This window comes from Crocuta crocuta, unplaced genomic scaffold, assembly GCF_008692635.1.
Source record: "Crocuta crocuta isolate KB4526 unplaced genomic scaffold, BGI_CrCroc_1.0 scaffold112, whole genome shotgun sequence".
Classification (NCBI taxonomy): Eukaryota; Metazoa; Chordata; class Mammalia; order Carnivora; family Hyaenidae; genus Crocuta; species Crocuta crocuta.
This window is the reverse complement of record NW_027528818.1, coordinates 3,636,550-3,654,467: the sequence shown is the minus strand read 5'-3', so window position 1 is coordinate 3,654,467 and position 17,918 is coordinate 3,636,550. Positions and strand designations below refer to the sequence as shown.

The 17,918-nt window shown below is 37.0% G+C and overlaps 1 protein-coding gene across 2 annotated transcripts in view; it reads right to left on the bottom strand.

Moving 5' to 3' along the window:
- The window catches only part of INPP4B (inositol polyphosphate-4-phosphatase type II B), a 367,279-nt gene that overhangs the window by 34,696 nt on the left and 314,665 nt on the right, over positions 1 to 17,918 (bottom strand). The gene's annotated exons all lie outside the window — the stretch shown is intronic.

Sequence of the window (17,918 nt, the reverse complement as noted above, 5' to 3'; positions counted from 1 at the left end):
TAAGTAATATGCATTCAAACATTGCTCCCTTCCTTGATGTAAGAGAATATTCAGAGCCATCTCCTCTTTATGGTGAATGAAAAACTTTTTAATGAAATAATTAATAGGAAAAAATAAAAAGAAATAATTAATAGCACTATGGTCAACCAAGGTCAGCCTATGCAGGCTCCATGTTGCAGAAAGAGGAGCACAGAAGTAGATCATCATCATGCTATAAATCTGCCCTCTGTGGTGGTAAGTAGAGCTCTGAGGGAGAGACGGCTGCAACCCAAAAATGGGTAAAATGGAGTTAGCTCAGGGGTCTAATCCCTTCCTTCAGTTTCCCACCCCTGTGCTTCAGGCCCTCATGAGGAAAAAGCAGGTGTTGGATAAGTGCAACTGCTCATTGACATCCTGTTCTCTTTGACAACACTGTACTGCTTGTTCAGTAGGGAGCCAAAGTGAACTTGAACCAAGTCCAAATGGTCTCTCTGGCCAATTTTCAAACTCGGTCAAGACTTCGTGGTCTGGTTTAGTGTAACAATCAACCACAGATTGGTTCTAGGGTCACTACATGCATTGTATGCATGACTCATTTTTGGTTTTGCACTTTCCATGATTTTTCATTTCACCATGCCCAAAGAAAGTGCCCCATGGAATATTTTTTTAAAATATTCATTTATTTACTTAGTTATATAAATGTTTGGTTTCAGGGCCCTTAAATGACCTCTTAATTCAGTATCATAGGCTAAGATAGTATGCTCTATCATAAAATTCAGCCCCATTTCTTAAAGCCCAGAAAAGATATAATGTGGCCATCATACTTTCTCTGGGCAATGCTGATAAAGATAAAAATGTATACACGTATATTTCATTACAAAATAACAATGATCTCAGTAGAGCTGGGAGAAATCTTCCTAGCCAGCAGTGTATACGACAAAGGACTACATGTTTTCACTTACTACACAGTGAAACAAAGTTATTTTATGAGGGTTACACAATTATGTATCCAGGAAAAAAGAGATTGAGAGAGAGAGAGAGAGAGAAAGAGAGAGAGAGAGAGAACCTAGCTTCTTAGAAGCACGGACTTGAAATAAGATGGTCTGGTTCTACAACTCCCTAGTTGTAAAGACATGAGCAAGTCATTTAGTCTCTCTGTTGCTGTTTCCTCATTACAGGCTTAATATTTAAGGTTTAAAATAATGTTTAATGGAAGTGCTATTTGTAAAGTGATTTAAAAAGTTCTTGGTATATAGTAAGCAATTTATAATGGAAGGAAAAAGGAGCAAAGGAAAGAAGGAAAGGAAGGAGAGAAGGAAGAATAGAAGAGAGGGAGGAAGGAAAGGAGGGAGAAACAGAAAGGAAATGCAGACCTTTTCCTTCTTTCACTTTGTGCTCTTCATGTTACATTTGAACACAAAGTGCAATTTTGCTTGTAATTATTTATAAAGGGCATTATAAACAATGCCTTGAGAGACGGTGGCAATATCTTTCAGGAAAGGCAGAAGAAGTTGCATCTACTTGTGCATCGTAAAGGGATTTAAACAATTAAGCAGAACACAGCAACCATTTTCAAATACTTGCAGGCTGACATAAGGAAAGAGATACTGACTCACTCTATGTTGATCCAAACAGAGGAGCGGATTAACAGGGTGAAGTTATAGGGTGACAGATGTCAGCTTAACATAAAGATAAGTTTTATGAAATGCAGAGCTGTCCAATCACAGAATGGGTTGATACACAAAGTAACAGACACCCTGCTACTGGACGTGCACACATAAAGGTTAGCTGACAATCTGTCAAGGATGTTGCACAAAGAATTCCTGCCTTGCTTGGCAGGGTCACTAGGTAATCTCTAAGGTCCTTTTCAAATATTGCCGTCTTAAAATACCACTAATGTGAAAAGTTATGAGTGTATAGAGATGGAAGTTGTTTGAAAACTGACTTCTAGGAGAATAACGTGAAAGCTTGAAAAGTAAAATTTTATTCTGTACCTAAAGCTTGTGGCCTTCACCAACCCATGAAGATAATGAGCAACGACGTCTGCCTGGTATATTTGGGAGATGTTGATGTGCCAATTTCCAGGTCTTCTTTTCTCAATTTATCTCATTTTAATGAGATAGACATTGTCAGTTGGTCGTTACTGTTGTTGTTGTTTTACTTTATGTTAAATGTGTTGCTGAATGTTAAATTTAGTGACTAAAACAGTAGTTAAGAAAAAACACATCTCTCACAACTCATAACGGGTCACCTGAATGGAGTACAGTTTACAAACAAGATCCAAATAGGTCTAAGCAAAATGAACATATATATACATATATGCTTACTAATTAGGACTTTGGCCTTCACAGTAAATCAAAGAGTAATATTTTAAAAAGCTCATTGCAACTCACTTTTCCATTTCCGTTACTTTATTTGGATCGTAAGTCTTGCAAGGCTGCAAAATTCATTTTCTCAAAAAGAAGTGGCTTCAGACTATTTTCTGAAGTGGTTTTACGTGATTTCCTCAAACCCAGAGGTCTAACCTTGCTCCAAAAATTCTGTATAAATTCTCACTGTTGCTTAGAGAAGCATATCTTCTCTCAGTTCAGACCCAAGAAGGGAATGTCCTCCAGCGTGTCTGCTCTTGTCCCTATCACAGTGGATTCAAGATACAGAACCCTCCCCTGGAAAACCTTCCACAAAACTTAATTCCCTGAAGGGCTAGTTTCAACTTAAGAACAATATCTAGATTAAAAAATGATTACTTTATTAGGCATATATTCACTAACATAAGACCTAGTGAGGCATTGGGCCAGAAGATATCTAGCTTCCCTTCCAATGCTGATTTAACAGAGAACACGTATTTATAGACCTCTTTTCTGACAGAAACGAAAAAAATCAATATTAACCACACCTGTTCAGACTCTTCAATAAAATATTTATCTTAAGTTGAAATATATATTTTGCTTTAGGTATCTTGTCGTCAATGGAGATAAAAGACCTCAGGATGATAATGCTGTAAAATATTTCTTTATATGTGAATAAGAGTACAGCTTCAACCGTAATTTACTATTTTTTTACTTGCAGAGCCAGGGCAAGAATATCAGATTGCCTAGCCTGTTTCATGGAGGAGAAATAAACATCTATGGGGAGTGCAGACTATCTTCCTTGTAAAAACTTACTCTTCTGGCTGCGGGGGAAAATATTGCAGGGGCAGAAGGCTTATCTCTATAAGGAGGAGAGAGCCCCGCCTGCCTGGAAGACCCTCACCCTCCACCGTGGCCAAGGGGTCCCAGCCACGAGAGTTAGACATGAAAGTTGATGCCTGCCTTTACTTCATCACCCCCCATACAAATTAGAAAGCTGCTTATTGTTTCCTACCCTTCACACACATGGGCTCAGATTCTTTCAAGATTCTTTCTGTTCTCTCTCTCTCTTTTTTTGGATTATGATAAAATTAGTTAAATCAAAATTTTGCTTCCATTACTAACCAAACTCCAGGAGGAAATTAGCAGAGTTTAGCAATGTATTGGGAAAATGTACTAATAGCAATTTAGCTTGAGGTAAGGATATTCAAAAGGCAATTGCTAACTTTCCAATTAAACTTAAAATTAAATTTATTAATATGTCAACATCTCCAAACTCTGAAGGGTTTTAAAAATACTTAATATTTTTCTTTTCTTTCTTTTCTTTTTAAATGTTTATTTGTTTTTGAGAGAAAGGGAGACAGAGCATGAGCAGAAAGAGACAGAGAGAGAGAAACAAAGAATCCAAAGCAGGCTCCAGGCTCTGAGCTGTCAGCACAGAACAGAGCTCGACATGGGGCTTGAACTCACAAACTGTGAGATCATGACCCGAGCTGAAGTCAGACACTTAACCAGCTGAGCCACCCAGGCGCCCCTAAAAATACTTAGTATTTTTCATTTACCTTTCATTCCCTGCATCCACATGAAGATAGTGCATCCTTCTTTTGTTCTTCAATGGATGTGGGCAAAGGTGGCAAAATAAACATTCACACATTGATGATAAAACCAAATACAGCAGACTAAACTAAAGGAACATGACTTTCTTTTACTTGGCATGAGTAGAAATGGCTAACAGTTTCTATTTTCCATTATGGTCTCAAACCATAACCTTAGTAATATAAAGTTTAAATTTATAAAAGAACTTTAAGGATTGCATTTTGGAGAGATTATAACCGACTACATAAATATCAAACTGTATTGTTTGCTCAGAATAGGTTTATTTAATCCCCAACTAAAGCACCCTTATTTAGAATTGATTTTCAATTATGTACGGTATCTCCAGTCTGTTCAGGAATCACACAGTTCACTTGGAAATTTTAACTTATTAACATGCACAATAAAATTGTATTTATGAAGTCCAACCATAGAGGGAAAAAAAAAAAGATTAAGCTCAGCAAACATTTGCTGGAGTTTGGGCTTTCTGGAAGCTGCCAACCACACATTTCTCCTGTGGTCAAGCTAAGCCCACAGCAGCACTGCCAGCTGCCTCTGGTACCTTCTGATGAGATGACCATGTAATATTTAATCATATGTACCTTGCATATATGCACGTACAATTTTGTTATCTTATTGGAAAATGATTTGTCTTTTTTTTGTATGACTAGAGATAGTGAAATATATCTATTCCAAGAGCAGCTGCTATAAAGTCGGTTTATTCTCATGAAGAGGCAGGCATTTTCTCTCTTCTTTTCTGGCAAAAATAATATCTCTTGACAGGTCTAACACGCCTTTTTCTCACTTTTGTTCTAGTCTTTCCAAGAGGAAAAAAAATCTTTATCATAAAATCAAATAAAACTGTGTTATAAACATTCCATCTCTGAATTCATGTTATAAAATTAAATTATAGAACAGAAACTGAATAAAGGACCATATCTATTGTATTCCTATTTTCCAGCACAAAAGAACAGTCAAGGTGATTTGCAAACTCTGAAGCATATAAAAATATAATGCTATTATTTTCTCAAATAGTTGAGAGGACAGACATCACTTTGAAAACACATAAATTCAGATGTAAGAGACTGGATTTTTTTTTTCAGTTTGAAAAAACTGTAAATCAGTATTTTTCAACTTGACTTGACAAGTGTTAAAAATAGATTTAGGAAGTCTTTAGCTTAGGATAGAGGGAACACTTTATGTGATTTTATCCTAAGTATTTAAATCCTGCCTTGTTTAAAAAAGGATTTAAGGCAGTTTAAAAAAGGATACATAAAATTCAGTAAGATATCAAAAATGAAAAGTAGGAAATAGTAAATGAAAGAGTATGTCATAAAAATAAATTAGGAATGAGGTCACTATATTTTTTAAAAAGACCCATTAAAGAAAGCTATATCCATTTGTAGTAGAGGGATCACAAAATTGCCATGAGCTTTTTAGAAGTGTCTACAAAAGGCAAATCATAGGGGTGCCTGGGTGGCTCAGTCGATTAAGCCTCTGACTCTTGATTTTGGCTCAGGTCATGATCTCATGGTTTGTGGGTTCAAGCTGCAAATTGGGTTCCATGCTGATAGCACAGAGTCTGCTTGGGATTCTCTCACCCTGCTCCCACGCGTGCACTCTCTCTCTCTCTCTCTCTCTCTCTCTCAAAAATAAATAAACTTTAAAAAACAAAGGAAAATCACAAAATTAAAACTCACAGGCACAGACACACTCACATTCAGCTACCCAACCCCCACACACAAACACACACACACATACTTGAGTTGTTCTGGAGAATCATAAAGAAGCCTAATGTTAACGCTGTAGAAATGAATGAAAAGAATATTCATGGAGAGGGAACTTTACAAGGTAAGGAAAAATGTCTACAACATAAATGAACCTTGAAAACAGTATGCTAAGTTAAAGAAGTCATTAACTTGGGGCCGCCTGGGTGGCTCAGTCAGTTATAGCCTCTGACTTCAGCTCAGGTCATGACCTCGTGGTTTAAGAGTCCCTGCCCTGCTCTGCACTGGAGGTACAGAGCCTGCTTGGGATTCTCTTTCTCTCTCTCTCTCTCTCCCTTTCTCTCTCTACCCCTTCCCTACTTGTACTCCCTGTCAAAAGAAATAAACTTAAAAAAAAAAAACACACACCAAAGAGCACACAATGTATGATTCTATTTATATGAAACGTCCAGAATAGGCAAAAGTGATGAACAAGTTCTAAAATTAGATTGTGATGATAACTGTACAACTTTGTGAATATACTAAAATCTATGAATTGTACTTTTTAAATTTTTTTTAATGTTTATTTTTGAACGAGAGACAGAGAGACAGAGTGTGAGCAGGGGAGGGGTGGAGGGAGAGGGAAACACAGAATCTGAAGCAGCTCCAGGCTTTGAGCTGTCAGCCCAGAGCCCGATATGTGGCTCGAACTCACAGACTGTGAGATCATGACCTGAGCTGAAGTCAGATGCTCAACCGACTGAGCCACCCAGGCACCTCAATGAATTGTAGTTTTTAGATGAATTTTTTTCTTTTTAGACTTCAGATAAGCAAAAAATAATTTTTTGGTCCAAATATTGTCTCAAATAGTTTATGGGCATTTTTTTTTTACAGTATAGTTGAAAGACAATGTCACCTAAGTTTCAGGTGTACAACAGCGATTCCACAATTGCATATGTTATGCTATGCTCACAAGTATAGCTATCCATTTGTCACCATACAACATTATTACAATATCATTGACTGTATTCCCTATGTTGTGCCTTTTACCCCCAAGAATAATTCATTCTATACCTCTCACTCCCCTTCATCCTGAAATGGATGAATTGTATGGTACGGTATGGTATGGTGTGGTATGGTATGGTGCGGTATGGTATGGTAGATGTATGTGAATTATATCTCAGTGAAGCTGTTAACAATGTAATACCATCCTTACACTAGACCAAGGGTTATGAAACCTGGGTGTGCATCACAGTCACTGGGAGAGTTTGTCAAAGCACTCATGGCCAGTCCCCACTCCTATAGTTTCCGATCCAGTAGGTCTGGGGTGAGGCCTGAGAATCTGCATGTACATCAAGTTCTGGGGCATGCCGATGCTGCTGGCCTGGGGACCGCTATTTGAGAATCAATGCATAGACAATATGAATAATTGAAAGGGCTGGGTCTTTTGCTTTCCTCAGTATGGTCTGAGAAATCAAACCAAAAGACAGTTTAGTAAAAACAGTTTGATGAGACATCGTTATGACAAAGAAGGTGGGAGCAATAAGAATAGTGACGGTGAGGGGCACCTGGGTGGCTTAGTCGGTTAAGCATCTGACTTTCGCTTAGGTCATGATCTCGTGGTTCGTGGGTTCGAGCCCTGCGTCGGGCTCTGTGCTGACTGCCAGCTCAGAGCCTGGAGCCTGTTTCAGTCTGTGACTCCCTCTCTCTCTGACCCTCCCCTGCTCACGCTGTCTCTCTCTCTCTCTCTCCTAGAAATAAATAAAACATTAAAAAAAAAAAAGAATAGTAACGGTGACAATCGCCACATCAATGACAGCCATGGCAGCCTTTCATTTTTACTGATCCTTACTATGCAACAAGTACTCTATTAAGCGCTTCCATGATCATGATTTAATCTAATCCACACAGTAGCCCTAAGAGACGAAGCTGCTGGTGAAATCAACACTGTAAGTTAAACTTTATCAAGTACTTATGTGATATACCTGTTACCAGTTTTTTCATATAACAATTTCTTTCGCTTTACAAATAAGGATCCCAAGGGCTCCTCTAATTTCATTCTCATTGCCAAGAAGTGGAGAACCAGGCCATCTTTCCCCAGAGTCCTTCCTCTTAACCACTGAACTATACTTACTACTCTTCACCGAGCTGGCTTAATTCTTAGATTAATTCTTAGAGGATTCAGAGCAATGACTCTGCCCAAACAATGCTATGATACTTGAGCAATATCACATGTAATTTTTTACTGCCTAATAAACTACCAATTTTCCAAATGATATGCCTCATAAATTATACTCTTGACCCCTGTAATGATGTCATTCACACTCATCTGAATCCTGATAGACTCAATGAATGGGAGAGAATGGGGTGTAATTGTGCATAATATATCTTTGCTCATAGGGCTTGAGACCATTATCCTTGGGCATAAACGCATTATGCTGGGGGTTTGAACTTCTTTGTCATCTGTGATCTTCTGAACAAAAGAAAAGTTTGCAGTAGTTTGACTGCTTTTCCACAAACACTATTGACTCCCAATTTAACTTTTATTAGACAGTGGCCAATATAAACTTTCAGTTTGTTCCCCTGGGGTAGAGACTGGAGCATTACAAGTAAAATTCAGGTTAGAAGGAGGACTGAGACTTTTCTATGACAGTGTTTACCCAGGTAGACTAAACACTCTGATGAAGGCAAGAGTTTTTACACGGTACACTGATGACACATTGATTTTAACAGTTGGATTTATTCTCATGGGCGGTAGGACAAACATAATAGGCACATCAGGTGCATGAATTTGTGAATGTCATTGCCTAGGGCAAGGCTGAAACATATTGTTCGTGTGACACTTGTGGGATAAATTATTAGGTGGTTTAATGAGTGAGATTTGGGAAGTGTTCTTATATGGGAACTAAGTGCTTTGACAAACTTGTCAACTTTAAAAGCAAACAAGATCTGAGATAGAACTATGGTACTTGTCTCATGTCCCCATGACTAATTCTGAGTTGTTTCTCTCTTTGAATGTGGTGTTTGGGTCCAGCAATATGTGGCTGCACCCACTCACTTCCTTTATTCTTGCACCCTCCCAGGAGCAGAAACAGACTTTCTAGGTTTTGCCATAACTGTTTTCCGCACGTTCAGGCCTGGGCCACCTGCATCTCTGGCTTTTTTAAGGAGAACAAGCCCTTTCTAGGACTAGTTCCTGCTACATCTCATTTTCCAAGTGAAAAGGTATCACTCACCTCCCTAACTGCTTGTGTGTGTGTGTGTGTGTGTGTGTGTGTGTGTGTACATGTGTCTCAGCTGGAAGTCTCCACTCCTTTTCTAAAACGGATTACTAAAAAGTCTCATATCATGTCATAGGCTCCTGTCAAAACAATGGACTTCTCTCTCCAAACCCAAGAGACCTTTCTTGCATCCTCCACTGTGCTTTATTTTTTTGTAAAACTAAATAAATAAAAAGTATTCTTAAAAACTGTCACTCCTGAAACTCTTTTATCTAGAACTTGACTTAAATGCAATGAATCAGCAGTTTATATATGCTAGAACCTGTTCTTAACTGGCATTATAAGCAAATCCTCAATATACGAAACATATATTAAAGAGGAGATGTTAGAAGTGGAAATATGAATGGCCAATCAATGTTTAGTGTTCAATTTATCACTTATTACAGGAAAAATATGAATTAAATTCAGATATCACTTTTCACTCATCACATTGGTAAAAACTCTTACAGTGCAAATATTCGGGCATGTGGAAAATGGGAATACATGTGCATGGGTTGAGGGATATAAATAGTATAACTATTTTGAAAAGTAATCTGATAGCATCTAGTAATATTGAAAATATAAACACCTTACCACCTATTTACTTTTATGTTTATTACACAGGGCAAATTCTCATACTTGTATTTATGGATATACTCATGAGTATATCTACTGCACTATTCGAATAGCATAATATCAGAAATAACCTAAAATTCAATAGGGGAATAGATGAATTGTGGTCTATCACATAAGGGAATATTATACAGCTATTAACAGAGGGGACTAGATCTTATGTATGATCATAGATCTTAAAACAAAACAAAACATGAGAACAGCTGAAGAAAATAAGTTGTTGGATGTGATACACATTATGACACCATTTATGTAAACAAAACACTTAACAACAGTGATGATTAACAATTATTACCCTTAGCCTTACCCACTAAGATATTCCTAATCAAAAACTCCCAATTCCTCCTTGCTGCTTACCAAATTATACTCATCTTCAAGATACAATTTAAACCCTCCCCCTCCCCAGGGCCACCCCAGCCTACAGTGATTCCTTTTCCCCTCTGATACACTCTGGTAATAACAGTTTTAGGTATGTGGCCTGATCTACCTCATACTATCCTTGTGGGCATTAATAGAGGTTCCTCATATAGAATGCTTACAGTAATTCTTAGTGCATTGCAAGAACTCACTGACTACTAGATGCTCTTATGATTGCAAAAGCATTTTGCCCTTTGTTTAGCATGGTACTCTGCCACAGCAGATATTCAATAAATGTTTACTTTTGACTCTACCTATGATGATGGCATAGTTCTGTGAATGATATATTTGCCCAGGCCATCTCCTGAGGTGGGGTTCTTAGCTTATTATTTACCACATATTCTAAATCACTAATGAAGTTGTGGGCATTCGAAGTTGGGTAATGCACACGTTCTACTGCCTGAGCGCGGAGGCACTGCCATCTGGGCCGCAGGTCATCACGAGCCCTGTGTTCCAGGCTCAGTTGCTCCCAGATTCCCCGAATGCTATTGGCAGGGTTCCTGCCAGATTTTCAAACGTCTAGTCCATCGTCACTGAGAGAGAGTGTAAGGCTTTTAGAAACCAAGTATTAACCTTGGACTTTTCTTCTAAGACCCTGAAGACCAGAGAAGTTCCTCAACTTCGGGAATATCCGAAGAGGCATGGAGGGGAAAGAGGGACTGGGGAAGAATAGGCAGGGAGGGTGGTGATGGGGAGAGAATGGGGAGCAAGCAGAACACCTAATACCACTGGGCACGGAGACTTTAAATGAGTGATCTCATTTAACACAACCACCACAGGAGAGAGGGATCATTATCTCTACTTTACAGGTGGGGGAACCGAGACCTGGAGATTAAGCTGTCCATAGATTTACAGACAATGAATGTTAGAATAAGGACTTAACCCCAGATCTTCCCACCTTTAAAAACATGCTAGTGGCAGAAGTCACATCTATGTTAATTAAATTCATTTATATGTGTTTCCATTAAATGAAGTTAAAAAACATATATCCCATACACTTATATTTCTAGGCCCTTGGGTAATAATTACAAGAGGAAACGTGTGTGTAAAGCTGGTAACTCCTCTGGATGACAAACACAGGGTCTCATGCCATGAGTAGTAGAAAACAAATATAACACACAAAACAAATCAGGAAGTAGAATTAGACCTCAAAATCACAACTCTTTTAGCTAACAAAATAATATGATATGCAATGAATGTATAAAGACTACCTCAAATCAGCACATATACTTTGTTCAGGAACTTGAAAGTTTTTCTGTAGGTCATTCTTCAATTTTTCCAACAAGTTCAGGGTTTTTTTTTGATGGTTCATCTGTGGCTATCTTATTAAAAAATACTTGCCCCAACATGATTCTTAAAAAAGTATAGTCTTTGTGCTTTCACTTTATGGTAAACTGAAGCAAAAACATCTGAATGGGGTCAGTTTTCACATGACTATTAGCAACCCTAAGAGGAAGGTGACTCCATCTGGGCTTATTGCTGTTATTCATCACAGATATGGACTGAAGTAATGCAGCAATACACATCTGAAGTTCTCAAGGGAAAAGATAATGCTTAGCGATAATGGAAAAACCGTTCCCACTTATGCTGCTCTACACACACACATCCCTTTTGAGCAGTCAGGGGGTAACTGAAAGCTTCAATTACCTCTGTCTATAATGCTTATTATTCACTTCAGTATTTGAAATAGGAGATAATATGAAATAATAGCACCTTTTCTCTGACTCGTACAATCAAACAAAAGTAAAGTAAGATGAAGTGAAATCAAGATTAAAAAAAGAAAAAATAAAGTTTTCTATTTGAATACAAATGAACCACATGACTCAAAAGTAAATCTCACAGAGAAGTAGAACATGAGAAATAAAACCTTGACATCAATTGGTTAAAAGTCACTTTATAAAGCAGAACATTTGATAAGTTATAAAATAGAAATAGCAGAAATTTCAGGTGCAACACATTGAGAATATGACATTCAACAAGATATTAAAACTCAATGTGGCTGACAGGCCATTTAGTCTTTCTCTTATGAAGTACATATTTACTAAACTAGAATGATTAAAGCCCTGTATCTAATGGGTGACAAATTGGTGGTATGCTGAAATAAACTCTGATTAATCTTACTAATCTTATCAACTATCCTAATTTTAAGGAGCCACTATAGAATGACAGATTGCAGAGGAATGTACCATAAGGAAAATAAAAGTTACAGACAATTGAGCAATATGGTGTCACACTGTTACCTTGTATACACACATAATCCCCAGGTTCCTGTTAAGGGAAATAAGATGGCACTGGCATTTTCATTTTAATTTACTTTCTAGTGGCTATTAAATTTCCCAATACAATCATTTTTTTGATAAAGCATGACATTTTATAATGCAGTCAAATGTTGTATCTTAAAATCCATTCCTAATTGTCTATTAATGAAATATAAACTCAAAAGTCTCTGCTAAAAATGCTTTCTGTAAATGCACTGAGACAAAAGGGCTCTTAGCATCAATGGAGAATCCATAGCCAAAAGCTGAGTGCTGATATTGCATTATTTCTTTCTTTAAAAAAGAAATCTGCTGATTATGCAGCCACCATTTTGTAACTTTACACTACAGATGATCAAGGGAAACTTGGTCAATACACGTACACTTCAAAACTCAAAGGATAAAACAAATAATCCAGTGAAGAAATGGGCATATGACATGAACAGTTTTCCAAAGACGACATCCAGATGGCTAACAGACACTTGAAAAGATGCTCAACATAACTCACTATCAGGGAAATACAAATCAAAACCACAATGAGGTACCACCTCACACCTGTCAGAATGGCTAAAATTAACAACTGAGGAAACAACAGACGTTGGTAAGGATGTGGAGAAAGTGCAAAAGGGAATGCCCTGCTGGCGGGAATGCAAACTGGCACAGCCACTCTGGAAACCAGTATGGAGGTTCCTCAACAATTTGAAAATAAAATTAACCTACAACCCAGCAATTGCACTACTAGGTATATATCCAAAGGATATGAAAATGCTGATTTGAAGGGTCACAGGCACCACAATATTTACAGCAGTGCTATCAACAATAGCCAAAGTATGGAAAGAGCCCAAATGTCCACTGACTAATGAATGGATAAAGAAGATGTAGTATAAATAAATAAATAAATAGATAAATAAATACACACACATATGTAGATGTATATCTATTTCTATACATATACATATATATGTGTACACATACATACCCACACACAATGGGATATTACTTGGCAATCAAAAAGCATGAAATCTTGTCACTTGTAACAATGTGGCTAGAACTAGAATGTATTATGGTAAGGAAAATAAGTCAGAGAAAGATAAATATCATATGATTTTACTCATATGTGGAATTTAAGAAACAAAACAGATGAACATAGAAGAAGGGATGGGAAAATTAAAATAAAAAAGAGAGGGAGGTAAACTATAAGAGACTCTTAATAAAGAGAACAAACTGAGGATTGCTGGAGGAGTATTGGGTGGGGAGATGGGCTAAATGGGTGATGCGCATTAAGGAGGACACTGGTTGGGATGAGCACTGGGTGTTATATGTAAGTGACAAATCAGTAAATTTTACTCCTGAAACCATTATTACACTATATGTTTGGATTCATTAATTACTTTGGATTTAAGTAACATTAAGAAAAGGATCAATATACCTGGATAATAGTCTGCACTGTCAGCATAGAGTCCAACGTAGGAATCTAACCCACAAACCAAACCACCACAAGATCATGATCTGAGTCAAAATCAAGAGTCAGATGCTTAACAGACTAGACCACCCAGGTGCCCCAGACCCAGGGTTTCATTGTTTTGGTCTTGCAATACAGGCAACTACAAAGAGTTCCTTACAGACCCAGATCTTTCCAGATACTCTGCTAACTTTCTACTCTGAAGAAGCAGATTACAACCAGAGGCACGTATCAGGAATGTGCACCTGTGAGTAGTATTGGCTATGTAGGAAGAGAGTGACATTTTTGAAAATAGAACAAAGGATGGGTTTGGAATATGCATTAAGATATGCTTTTTTTGTGGTCTATTTTTGAATTTAAGTCATAACCTCTCCATAGCTTCCAATTTCATCTTCTGGAATTTTGCTTGTAAATATGTCATAACTGAATGCTAATTTCATACGTTTAATTCTAAATGCATATATATATATACACAAAACTCCCTAATATATATGACCTGAACATTTTAGAAACCTGTGTCATCCATCCATCCATGCATCCATTGAATATTTATTGAGAACCTGCTATCATTAGGCATTGTGCCAGGTCCTGGAAGACTGCAATGGACAAAGGAAAATAAAAATACCTGCTCTCACAGAACTTATGCTGGTGAGCAAGTTTCTGACTAAGCAGCCCCATGAAGCTTTATTTATTTCTCTTTATCTATGACGTTTTGTTTATTCATAAATAGCCTAAACCTGTTACAGAGAGAAACATAATACAATAGCAAAATTTAATAGAGATAAGGAAAAAGTAAAACTAAAAAAATGCAATGATAGTATAAATTTGGTGAACTCTAAAAAAATCCAGGGTAAATAGCCTGAAAGGCAATTAGAATAATTCAAAGGTAAAATAAACTGCAATCGATGTTAAATAAAAATTTAAAAAAAGCAATATTTTCAAAAGCATAAAAATCAAACTCCTTTAAAACACTGATTTATTTAAATCTGAGGTTGTGTCCCAGAATATCAGTAAAGTTCTTGAAAAACTTAGATCCCTGGATCCACCTCAGATCTTCCCAATTATAAACTATATAGGGTCCAAACATAAGTCATATTAAAAAACTCCAGAAACAGTTTGAGGTGTATCTTAAAGCCACCGTCTCAGGGTGGGATTTCCTTGATGGCAGACCAAGGAGCTCTGCAAATCCTTTCTTCCAAAAAACTCTCATAATGGAAAATACTGGAAAATGGAAAGTCAAAAACATCCATTTCAGGAGCCTGGTAATCAACTGAAGCCAAGTAACAAGCTGAGAACTGGTTCTTTCTGGAAAACTGCTGACAGGGGATAAGAAGAGGGGAGGTGTGTGGTCTTCCTGCTCCCCTCCCTGCCCCTCTCAGCTCAGGTTCTACTAGGATGAGCTGGCGGAGCACGTGACCGCTCTGGGTGTGGACAGCACGAAATGCCACTCCCAGGCATTGTCTGAAAGAGCAGTGCTCTTAGATGTTGACAGTCGGCCTCTTGGCTAGTCTGAGACAGGGCTTCTACCGGGGTTGCTCCCAGAGATCCCCAAAATGAGAGAGCCACGGAGGGCTTTGGTAAACTTTCACACATCTCGGCCAACTAGCAGGACCTAACAGGCCTGGTGGAAATGAAAGGAGCAGATTCAAAAATGCCTGAACTTCGAATATATTCACAGTCCACAAATACATCAATGGAGTTTGGAAACCTTACTGGATCAAGTTGTTTGAGCACAACCTCTGGCTTATTATCATTGGCCACCAAACTACAGAGACCCAAGGGCAACCCCAGGAAACAAGGCTTAGGCATAAGAGTACAAACCAAATTACTATCTCGAACAAAATTGAAAACATAATTTAAAAAAAAAAAACAATAAAGTTGCTACATAGTTCTGAAAAACAGAAGGCAGCAGAATGAATTGCTAGTTGGACTGTTCTTCATTTATTCAACCCCTATTTATATTTGTTTTACTCTGGACCAGTCACTGTGCTCAATGCCCTTGCACAATGGTGAGAATAATAGATGAGGTTAAAAATTAAAGAGTTTATGTTCTAGAACTAGAGTTTGCTCTTCAAGGTCTCAGGATTTGAGCAGGTTACTCTAGTCTTGTACACAGTCTGAAATTTCTAAAACAACACATTTTTTTATGACTTATATGATTTATATAATACATTTGACCCTTGAACAACATAGGGGTTGGGACACCAAACCCCTGCAGATTGGAAAATCCATGTATAACTTTTGAGTCCCCTAAAACTGAATTAGCAATAGCCTACTGTTGACAGGAAGCCTTACTGATAACATAAACAGTGATAAGAATATGCTTTGTATATTATGTGTACTATATATTGTATTCTTACAATAAAGTAGGCTAGAAAAAAGAAAATGTTATTAAGAAAATCATAAGAAGATAAAGTACATTTACAGTACTGTACTTACAAAAAAAAATCTGCATATAAGTAGATGCAAGCAGTTCAAACCTGTGTTGTTCAAGGGTCAACTGTATTTCAAGTGGTAGATTTGAAGGAGCCAAATACATTACCGAATAGTTTTAAGTGATGTTATTTTACTTTATTTGGTACAAAGAAAATAACGTGAAAATATAACAAGGGCATCTATGTTCATGTGCTGGCTCTAATATTTTCTATATGAGAAGTCTTTGCCAAAACATTCTAGACTTCAGTTTCCTTATTTATAAAGTAAAGCAGGTTTCACTAGACTTCAAGGGTGACTCTTTGATCTCAAATATATGACTCAGTTTCTAAGGACAGGTAATAATAAACATTAAGGTAAAAAATATTTATAAGAAACCTATCCAGGCTTACTGTAGTGAATACACTCCATCCATAATTAGCACAGCATTTATAAACACATGCACACTGTAAGGTGGCATTTAAAGAACTATCTTCTTAAATAGATAAAACACTGCATTTGAAACCTTATTTATAAGAGTTGGTAATAGACTTTATTTTAGTATATGCTATTGGAGTTAAACTTTTTGTCATAATATATTCACAAAGATTATAAGGATCATGGTTGGCTAGATTTTACTGTACCTGAAAGATCAGAATGTTGATATCATGACCCTTGATATTTATTTTTTATTGATATAACAAGTATTATACAGTGATCACTGTATGTCAAACACTGTTCTAATTACTTTATGCATATCAATTCATCTAATCCTTAAGACACTCCTAAGAAGAGCTACTATTATCACATCTATTTTATAGATGAGGAAACCTAGGCAACAAGAGGTTGAATAATTTCCCTAAGGCATTAGAGACAGTAAGACATTAACTTTCTCATGGTTAGTAAGTGGCATATAGGCTGCATTCAAACTTGGATCACTGGCTCCCAAGCTCCACGCTCTCACTTACTTTGCTATTTTGCAGAACTCATAAACCAATGGGCTTAGATTGTAATATAGAATACCCAAAGAAGGAAACGATAGTAGTAATTAAAGAAAAGAATATAGCTCGTTTCCCTTAAACATAGATACACACACACACACACACACACACAAGCCCTCCTAGCCTCACATAGCCCTCATGTATTCACAAAACCAAATAATAGAGTTGACAGATTTGAAATTTATATTAAAAAATATATAGATAGATCCTTCAGAGAAATAATGATATGGAAGTTAAGATCTTCAGTGTTTTTAGATTAAAATTTTTCCACTTTACTTTAACAATTCAAAAATGAACCCCCCATAAATGTTATGTTGTGAACAAGTATGTTACATATATAATGTTGATTCTGTACAATCTTTATGCAATACCACACTACATAGTTTTATAGTTTAACATGTATATGACAAATACATCTTTTATTTACCAATTTTAAGGAATTATCTTTCTAATTTAAGGGTCCTCTTTTCCCTCTGCCTTTAAATAAAACAACAATTGCACCTTCCAGAAAATTCCTGTTTGTTGAATCATTGTAGTCCTCTGGTATATCTGGCCATGTGTTCCTGCTCCCCCCACCTAGTACCTTGTTCCATCCGTAGTGACAATTTGTGCTCTTTTTATGCACATTGAAGGATTTCAGATTCAGATTCTGAATTCTTCCCATCAGTGAGAGATTATTTTTAAAAGAAGTTTTTCTATATCAATCAAATGTGCTTTATATGGCTCAGATGTTCATGTCAGGCTTCTAAGGCATACTCATACATTTATCAAAAAATTATGATAGAACTCCACTGAACAATGAAAATGCCAAGAGACATGAAATGGGGGAACAGAGAGGGCTTCAGAAACCTC